Below are 9,650 nucleotides of genomic sequence, written 5' to 3' on the forward strand. Positions count from 1 at the left end.
ATGAGTCTTTGGAATGCTGTTCCTCAAAAAAGCAACAGAAGGGAAGTCTTTGAATATTTTTGAAGCAGAGATGGCAAGATTCTTGGTAAACAAAAAGGTGAAAAGTTATTAGGTTGGCAGGATTATGAAATGGAGTTTACAGTGAGATCAGGTATGATTTTATTCATCGGCAAAGCAGGCCAACTCATCCATTGCTTCTAATTCATATTTTTGTGCATTAGAAATTAGCTTGCACAGCATACCAGAGCTACCCTTCTGATATACTATTCTATTTGAGACACTGGATATAAAGCACATGTGGTGCATGAAGAATAACTCAACTCATTCAGCATTCTGTTCTTCTCTAGTCATTTGACTCCTTCTTTGTATAGTTCAATATGGTATTGTTTATGAATATCTGAGAGGGCCAATGTGTCCTTGGTTTGATATTTCAAACCTTTGACAGTGCAGTGCTCCCTCAGAGCTTTTCTTTTGTTAAGGTGACAGTCTACAGCAAAGACTATTTGGCAAATCCTACATTTGTTTTTAAGCCAAAGGCCACATTGCCTGTTTGGTGTTGGAAACAACCATTTGCCTCTTCTCCTGTCTCCTTGCAGAAGAAAAGAACTGACTGAACATTTTCTGAAATCCCAATTAACTTGACATAGAAATCAAAGCAGGAACAATCAGACAGAGAACTCAGCACTCATTATTTTACCTTCGTTATTCTAAAGTGGCCTCTGTGGAGATTCTCATAAAATAACAACAGACTAAATAACTGGGGCAATCTTTTGCAGAGTCCGTATTTGATTTGAAAAACCTGTGTGTTTGGAATGTTAACAATATTTTTAATAAAGAAGATGCCTTTCAATGGGGGCAGGGATAATGGGAGACAGAGGATGGATTCAATTTTTTTCTGCAAAGAATGATTGAGAATTATTCTGTTGCTTCTAATTTCCCGTACAAATTGTACTATGGGATAATGGCATGCAACTCCTGAGCTAGATTGTCCAATTTGTTTTCAACTGTGCTTTGAGCAGCGGGTTTATTTTAAACAGGATAAAAATAAGCAAAAATAATGGAGGTAGGAAGCAGACAAAAGTTTTGATTGCTCAGATTAATGTCAAGGCCTAGAGGCTCTTAAACAAAGGAGATTGCCTCTCATGATTGATTGTAACATCCATTACCTGACAGTTAGGTTTGATACTACAAACAAAAAGGAAAAGGAAAATATTGAAAGCATGCTTTGAAAATTAGCATTGTTTGCACCAGATGTAACATCTGTTGCTTTTCAGGATGTACTGTGGCACCCACTGTGGACACACAGCTGCTGGGCTTTAGCAACAACTTTTACAGGCCTGCTCTGAGACCAGGGCCTGCCTTGAAACTTCTTAATGAGGTGATACCACTCCTCATTAAACTCTGAGCTGTTTTCTAAGCACGCGGGCAATCTGAGATGCCAGGCACCAGAATGCATTTTTTGGTGAAATTCTTGATGAATCTCTTCCATAATCTCAGGTTTTAGCTGCTCCATCCACGACGTTGATCCTGAGTTACTTTTTCCTCTGACCTTTGATTCTAGATCATTCATGTGAAAAGCAAAGGGACCTAATACTGAGCCCTGCAAAGCCCCACTGGAAACTACCTGCCAGGCAAACACACCCACTTGTTGACTATTATACTATGTGTCCTGCCCCCAATTTTACCAGTTGTTCTCAGCTGTCACGGACTTAATTTTCTAGCCAGTCTGCTCTGTGAGACCTTGTCAAAACCTTTACTAGCATCCTTTCCAACTGGAGTAGGCCATTCAGCCCCTCAAAATCTACTCCTACATTTACCTGGATTGTGGCTGATCTGATTGTCACCTTAACTCACGCTCCCATCTACCCCCAACTATCTTTTGCCCTTTGCTTATCAAGGATTTATCCACCTTTGCCTAAAATAAAATCAGAAAATACTGCTTCCACTTTTTATTGAGTTGGAGAGTTTTAAAGACTCATGAATCCCTGACAGAAAACCTCTCCTCATCTCTGTCTTAAATGGGGGATCTTTTATTTTTGAATGTTGACTCCTAGTTCTAGCTTTTCCCACAAGAAGAAACATCCTCTCAAAATTTACCATGCCAAGACCCCTCAGGTTCTTAGCTTTCAATTCAGTCACCTCTTACTCTTCTAAACTCTTGGAGATATTAGCCCCACCTGTCCCACCATTATTCACAAAATAACCCATCAATTCCAGGAGTTAGATGTGTAAACCTTTCTTGAACTGCTTCCAATGCATTTACATCCTTTCTTAAATGAGGTGCCCAGATGTGATATGGGGTTCTGGGGCACATCGGCAGTATCCTCAAGTTCCACCAGCTACAGAAGTGTGTCATAGCAAATCCAAACAATAAGTTGGCTTAAAATATGCTGGGGGGCTTTTGTAGTAGTGCCTCTGCCTCTGAGCCAGGAGACCTGGGTTCAAGCCTCACCTGCTGCAGAGGTATGCACCAACACCCCTGAACAGGTTGATTTGTAGATAGGAGAAAGTGAGGACTGCGGATGCTGGAGAGTCAGAGTTGAAAAGTGTGGTGCTAGAAAAGCACAGCAGATCAGGCAGCATCTGAGGAGCAGGAGAGTTGATGTTTCAGGCATAAGCCCTTCATCAGGAATGTGTTGTGTTATTTTTAACTTTGTCCACTCCAATCCAACACTGGCACCTCCACATCATGTTCTTGCTATAGAGAGAGGGCAACAATGGCTTACCAAATTGAGACAGAAATTGCTGATGAATCTCAGCCTATCGCTGATGAAGGGCTAATGCCCGAAACATCGACCTTCCTGCTCCTCGGATGCTGCCTGACCTACTGTGCTTTTCCACTGCCACACGTTTCGACTTTGATTTGTATATGCAAATTCCATTTGTGGTTGGTGAAGACCAAATGGTATTGTCACTTGAGTTGTTCGGCTGGAAGTGCCTAACATGTTCTTTAAGGTCTCATCAAAATTAATGCAATAAGATGTGCACTTTAATTTATTAGCTTAATCTAATTTAGATATGTACAAACTCAAGAGTGAACCTATTAGTTTAAAGTACTTTAGACATATTCAACAAGCGACTTTCACTGCCTTCTGCCTATCAGGGACCCCCGGATACCAGTCCCAGAAACCCCAGTCCAATGGAGAATCATGATTATAGGAATGGGATCAGCCAACTATGGTAAACCAGGGAAGTTAAGGTTAGCAACAAATTGAAAACAAATCATACAATACGGCTAACATTAGTGGCAAATCAGAGGATTGGAAAAGTTTTAAAACCAATCAAAAATGACCAAAACAAAGATATAGAAGATAAACTATAAACATAAACCAGCAATTAATACAAAAAAAGGTTGTATGAGCTTCTTTAAATCTGTAAAAAGGAACAGAAATGGGAAAGTAAATAAAATGCCTTTAGAGAATGAGGCTTGAGAAATAATAATGGTGAAGTGGAAATGGCAGAGATGTTAAATAAGTATTTTGCATTTGTCTTAGCAGTAGAAGTCACTAATAATGTTCAAATGTACTAAACCAAACGGCAAAATGGGACAAGCAGCTTCAGATAAAGAGTCACTGGACTTGAAACATTAACTCTGCTTTCTTTCTACTCAGCTGGCAGAACCTGCTGAGCTTTGTCAGCAATTTCTGTCTCAAACTGGTAAACCACTGCTGCCCTCCTTCTACAGCAAGAACATCCTTTGTCAGAAAACAAGATCAAAATTGCCCACAATGTTTCAGGAATATTCCTCACAATATCCCTTACTGCCTGCTGCATCTGCACACTTACTTCAGCAACTAGTACACGGGAACACCTTGGTGAACATTCCCCTTTCCCAATTTAGAGCCATTCAGGTAATAATCTACCTTCCTATTTTTGCTTCCAGATTGGATAACCTCACATTTATCCATGTATTTGTCCGCTTACTCAGCCTGCCCAAATCACAATGCAATATTGCTGCATCCTCCTCACAGCTCACCTTTCCACCCAGTTTTGGGTCATCTGTAAATTTTGAGACATTATATTTAGTTCCCTCATCTAAATCATTAACATAGAACTGGGATCCTCATACTCCACTAGTCACTGCCTGCTATTCTGAAAAAAGATCTATTTACTCCTACACATTTTTTCTGTCTGCTAACCAATTTTCTATCCATCTCAAAACAATACCTCCAGTCCCATGCACTTTAATTTTACATATCAATCTCTTCTATGGGACTTTGTCGAAAGCCTTGTGAAAGTTCCAATAGTCCACATCAAATCTACTAGGTATATCTTTGAAGCAATCCAGTGAATTTGTCAAGTATGATTCCCCTTTTATAAATCCAAGCTGACAGTGTCAGATTCTACCACTATTTTCTAAGTACTTTGTTATAAAATGCTTGATAAGGATTTCTAGCACTTTACCCACTTCATTATAATTCCCCGTTTTTTCTCTACTTCCCTTTTTAAACAGTGGGTTTACATTAGGTACCCTTCAATCTGTAGGAACTGTTCTAGAGCCTAAAGAATCTTGGAAAATAACTACCATTATTTCTAGGATCACTTCCTTAAGTATTCTGGGATGTAGCTCATCAGACCCTGGGGATTTATCAGCCTTGCAAAACCATCAATTTCTCCATACCGTTATGCTGGTAATACAGATTTCTATTGGTGTGTAAAGAGAAGCCGATTTATGAAATCATAAGCTCCAGGGATTGGGTCCAAAACTGGACTTTGGATTTTGCCTCAGTTCTTTGTAGAGAACTATGGCCACCAGATGTAGGGTGTTAATGATGCACCTGTCCTGTCCAATGTCTGGACAAGGTATGAAGGTGATGGAGTGGGAGAGTAATGGCATGAGGGGGTGGGGGACATGCAAAATGAGGCTTTTGTGTTTTTTGACTGACAGAAAATGTAATCAGAATTTGTAATAATTTGGTCATATTTGTATAGTGAGAGTCACTAACGAAGGTCTGTTGACAAATCCAATTTCATGGCCTTCCAAATGGAATGCCCAACGTAACAATGTTTTCTGACCAGGAGCTTGGACTATTTCTAGAAATATATGCGCACATTTTGATTTTCCTGGAGGTGTGAAATGTTTCGTGTGAAATGCGAGATGTTGCCATAGCTAAGGCCCGAGTGTTTCTGAAAATAGCACAGCTGGGTGTAGACAAAATACAACATAACATGAATTTTCTCCCTTCATTTATTAACCAGGAGATTAAAACAGATTGTTACCATGTGCGGGTTGCAGAATGTTATTAAACAGCTAAACTTTATACATTTGACCAGCTACATATCGGAAATAAAGTGCTGCAGTAAAAAATGGGATATGGACTACATCATAAAAATGTTTTCATTAATATATTATGTACATTTTTAATGACAATAATCTTAGTTTACTTTGTTTAGTTTTACTTCTGTCATTTTCATCATGGTCTGAGTCTGATGGCTGCTGGGAAGTAGACTCTGTGCTGCTTTTCATTTTTTCTCCAACGATTGCAGTTATTTATGGAAACGATGACAATCATCTCCTGAAATGTCAACCTCAGTTGGTGGGTCTCTCACTACTGAGTCAAAATGTTGTCGTTTTAAGTCCCATTCCAGGTAATGAACTCCAAGTTACAAGTCTTTCAGATGAAATGTTGAATGAAAACACTGTCTGCCCTCTTAGGGAGTTATAAAAATATCACATCACTTAAAGAGGAGAAGATTCTTCGCCAACAGTGTCAACACAAAAAAAACAGATGATCTGTCATTATCACATTGCACACAGCAAGTTCCCACAGTCAATGCATCAACTGCTGCATTACTAACTCTGTTACTTTTCAGAACATACTTTATCTGGTGTAAGTGCTTTGACTTGTCCTAAAGCCATAAAAGGCACTACCAATGCAACTCCTTGCTTTACTGCAGATGAGGAATGCCTCATCTGGGTAACACAGATATCTATCATCTTTGGGCCAGTTTATGAATAAATGGATTTTAATGATTTGGAAAACTTTGGGTGCATTTCCAGAATTTCTTTCTTATGTGCTTCTGATTGATCCTGTTCTCTACAATGAGAAAGACTTGCAAACTCATTCCTCAAATGTTAACGTTAAGGATTCATGCCAGCCAAATCTCGATAATGACATTTCATTCTCTGCCTCCAACAATGCTTCAGCTGATAAATCTCAGAAGTCCTCTCAGAGCTCTGTTTGATATTTCTGATTCTCACTTTCATGCTGCGTTTGTGTGAGATTTGAGTGACTTAGTTGTGGTTAGTTTGTGGATAGTTTTCTGCTGTGGATACATGTCTTCATGCAGTTATGTGAAAGACTGGATAATGAGCACTTCTGATCATGCTTGAGAACACCCGATAAAGGTACTCCAACCAGCAATTGCCAGAACAGAGAGTGTGACATCACTTTTAGATGATGCTTATTACATTTTTGTCTTATGCTATTGAAACTATTGCTACTGTAATTCAAAAATAACAAGTTATTAACTAGGTAAGGGGGAAGCAACGGCCTAGTGGTATTATCACTGGACTGTTAATCCAGAGATCCAGGTAATGTTCTGGGACTCTGGTCTGAATCTGGAATTAAGAATCAAATGATGGCTATGAAGCCATTGTGGATTGTTGTAAAAAACCATCTGGTTCACTCATGTCTTTTAGGGAGGGAATCTGCTGTCCTTACCTAGTCTGGCCTGCATATGTCTCCAGACCCACAATGTGTAGACTCCTAACTGGTCTCTGGGCAATTGGAGATGGACAATAAATGGGCTGAAGATGGGCTGGCCTAGCTAGCGATGCCCTCATCTCGTGAATGAATAAGTAAATAAAAGGTAGAACCTTTAAATTGTGTTCCCTTGGTAATGACAGCAATTATGCAGATGTTAAGAAACATTTTATTCTTTATGTTACAGAAAGCATTCATGGTCCCCTGATTCCCTCTGCTCGCTCTTACAACATGAAGACAGATAGCCGAACCAAATCAGCCTTTCTGTCTCTCTATTTGCAACACTGTAAAATGAAACCATTAGAAACCCCCAAAACTCATTTCAATGGTTCCTCGCCAAACTTTTAAATAACCACTCCCAGACTTTGCAAATAATTAATTTCCAGATACTACTTTTGTATTTTAAACAAAAGATTTAACTAATCATTTCATGCCCAATAACATTAGCAGAGAGAAAATCAGCAACACAGTAATCTAATTAATGTCTATGCTTTAAACCTGAAACATTTGTTTCAGCCCCTATTGAGACACAAAAAAACTGACAAACACAGTTAAGGGATAAATGAAAGCAAGTAACAAAGCTGGCCAGATTGGTTGAATGGCTTTCATAGTGTGTTGCTTTGAGGTGTTCTCCTTGGTTACTTTTCTGAGCTGCCTCTCAGGGTCACCTTCACAGTTCACCTCAGCAAAAGGCAGCAATACTTTTAACTCAGCTTTCTACTCTTTGATTAGGCAGCGAGCTTTCAAAGATCCATTGTGTGTGGTCAGCAGCTGAGCTCGTCTCCCCTGAAAACAACTTCAATTCTGGTTCCACCCTGAATGTCTTCCTGAGGCATCAGTTACTTTTCAACAACTGCCATCTGCTTGAACATAGTGTCTATTTCTGACTTGCCAGAACCAATTCCCTTGTTTATAGACAACTTCTACTATTTGTTTAAACACAATGCTCTTCCCAGGGTCACTGAATCTGTTCAAATACTTTTAATCAAGACTCAGCTGGCAACAAGTCTCCAGTTCCATTCCTGATGTAGGGCTTTTGCCCAAAATGTTGATTTTCCTGCTCCTCGGATGCTGCCTGACCTGCTCTGCTTTTCCAGCACCATTCTAATCTTAACTCTGATCTCCAGCATCTGCAGTCCTCACTTTTGTCTAACAAGACTCTAGACCTGGCCTCACAAACAGACAAAAGCTTGCTTAGTCTGTTTTTCTTCTTTTACTACAAGCTGTTTCGAAGTCCACTAGTCAGCTAATAACCCCCCAATTCACAGCTCCAAACCAAAATCGATAAAGAATTCTAAAAAATTAAAAATAATGAAAAACCTGTGAGGGTTTGAACACTCTCTTTACTGCCTCACTGCCTGCAAAATTCTAGCCACAGAGATGCAATAGTTCCAAGCAAATTAAATATCACTCAATATCAATGGGAAGTTGTCACTGGATCATCAGGAGTTTAGAGAAAGGAAAATCTTACATTCATGTAGTATCTTCCACTCCCTAATGTTTCACAGACTGGACCTTCATTATTAGTTCATTGGATAAATGATGAAGCAGAGCTCCTAGCTGGCCACACGATGACCCTAGCACCCAGCAGCACTTTGCCTTGTGGGGAATGTGGAAGACAGGATATACCAGTCCTAGTTAATAGGAAACTACATGACCTGTTTGGCTCTTTGTAGCACCAATCTAATTAGTCCAGGTCTGTTCTTCACCATGGTCATACAAATATCTAAAAGGTACTGTTGCAGATGCTGGTATTAAGACAGGAGAATAAAACAATGCTGGAAATACTCAGCAAGTCAGACAATATCTGTGGACAGCAAAACAGAGTTTGGAACGTTCCCAACCCCTGAACAATGTCAGCTTTAGTGAGTCAGTTTGCTAAACATAGCAAGATGGGAGAAATTATTCTCAATGTCGAGAAAAAAGCATCCGCTTTTCCACCAAAGATTTCAGCAGTGGGACGAGAATCCTGCTAATGAACGACAAGAGGTCCATTTGCATGAATTAACATCTCACTATGACCAATTTCTGCCTCATTTACATGTGGTTTGCTATTGTCCCATATGGCGGAGAGAAAATAAATGGCGACAATTTCCCATTGGTATGTCAAAGTGGCGGTTTGCTCCTGTGGGCCTATATTTCAGTTAGCATTCCCCATAATTGCAAGCAGCCTCCATTGGTAGTGACCCCTCTGCATCCTTCATCCAGAGATTGGTGTTGGACACATGCCAGGTTCACCACATCATCATGGCACACATATCTGACTCAATTTTGAAACTATTCACCACATGAATACTGAACATTGGAGTGCATTGATACCTTGTAATGCAATGCTACTGCCATGCTGCTTTGCACACGGGGCATTCTGGAGATTAGCAGTAAGTCAGCCTGGGAGCTGTACCGAGCTCAGTCAAGTGTCCATCATTCTCAGTCAGGACTCTCCTTCCAGTCAATGGGAGGGCAATCCTGTGGGTCTGTCCACTGAAAATCAAATGGAGGTTTGTTGTCAGAGTCCACTGTTGTGGTCAGTAAGTTGGACATCCCAGCATTCTGGGATGATAATAATAGTGACTAGGTGCCAAATCAATATGCAAGGCTGGGGCAGCAATAGTACTTTGGAGGGTCTGGGTTACTGCTGGTGTCAGTGTTCACCATCCCACAACCCTGGCTTCCATGGAAGAAGAGTATCCCGGTGGTTGGCATGACAAGCTGTAGGCCTCAGGCTCAGTGGGTAAAATGGGCAGATGAAGACTTCAATGAAAGAGTTGGGTGGATTGTGTGGAAACTGAAGCTTGATCGGAATGACAGGAGATTGAGGAGGAAGGGAGGATTAAGGTTTGGAAAGTTTGCTGGATTGACAAGCTAAGCCTGTGATGTTTGAAATGTCAATATAGGCCAGAATTCACAAAGACCATCCAAGGTCTCATAGGCAGCATAAAGTCA

This window comes from Chiloscyllium plagiosum, unplaced genomic scaffold (genome assembly GCF_037043375.1).
Source record: "Chiloscyllium plagiosum isolate Xiang-an unplaced genomic scaffold, Cpla_swu_hap1 HiC_scaffold_1, whole genome shotgun sequence".
Classification (NCBI taxonomy): Eukaryota; Metazoa; Chordata; class Chondrichthyes; order Orectolobiformes; family Hemiscylliidae; genus Chiloscyllium; species Chiloscyllium plagiosum.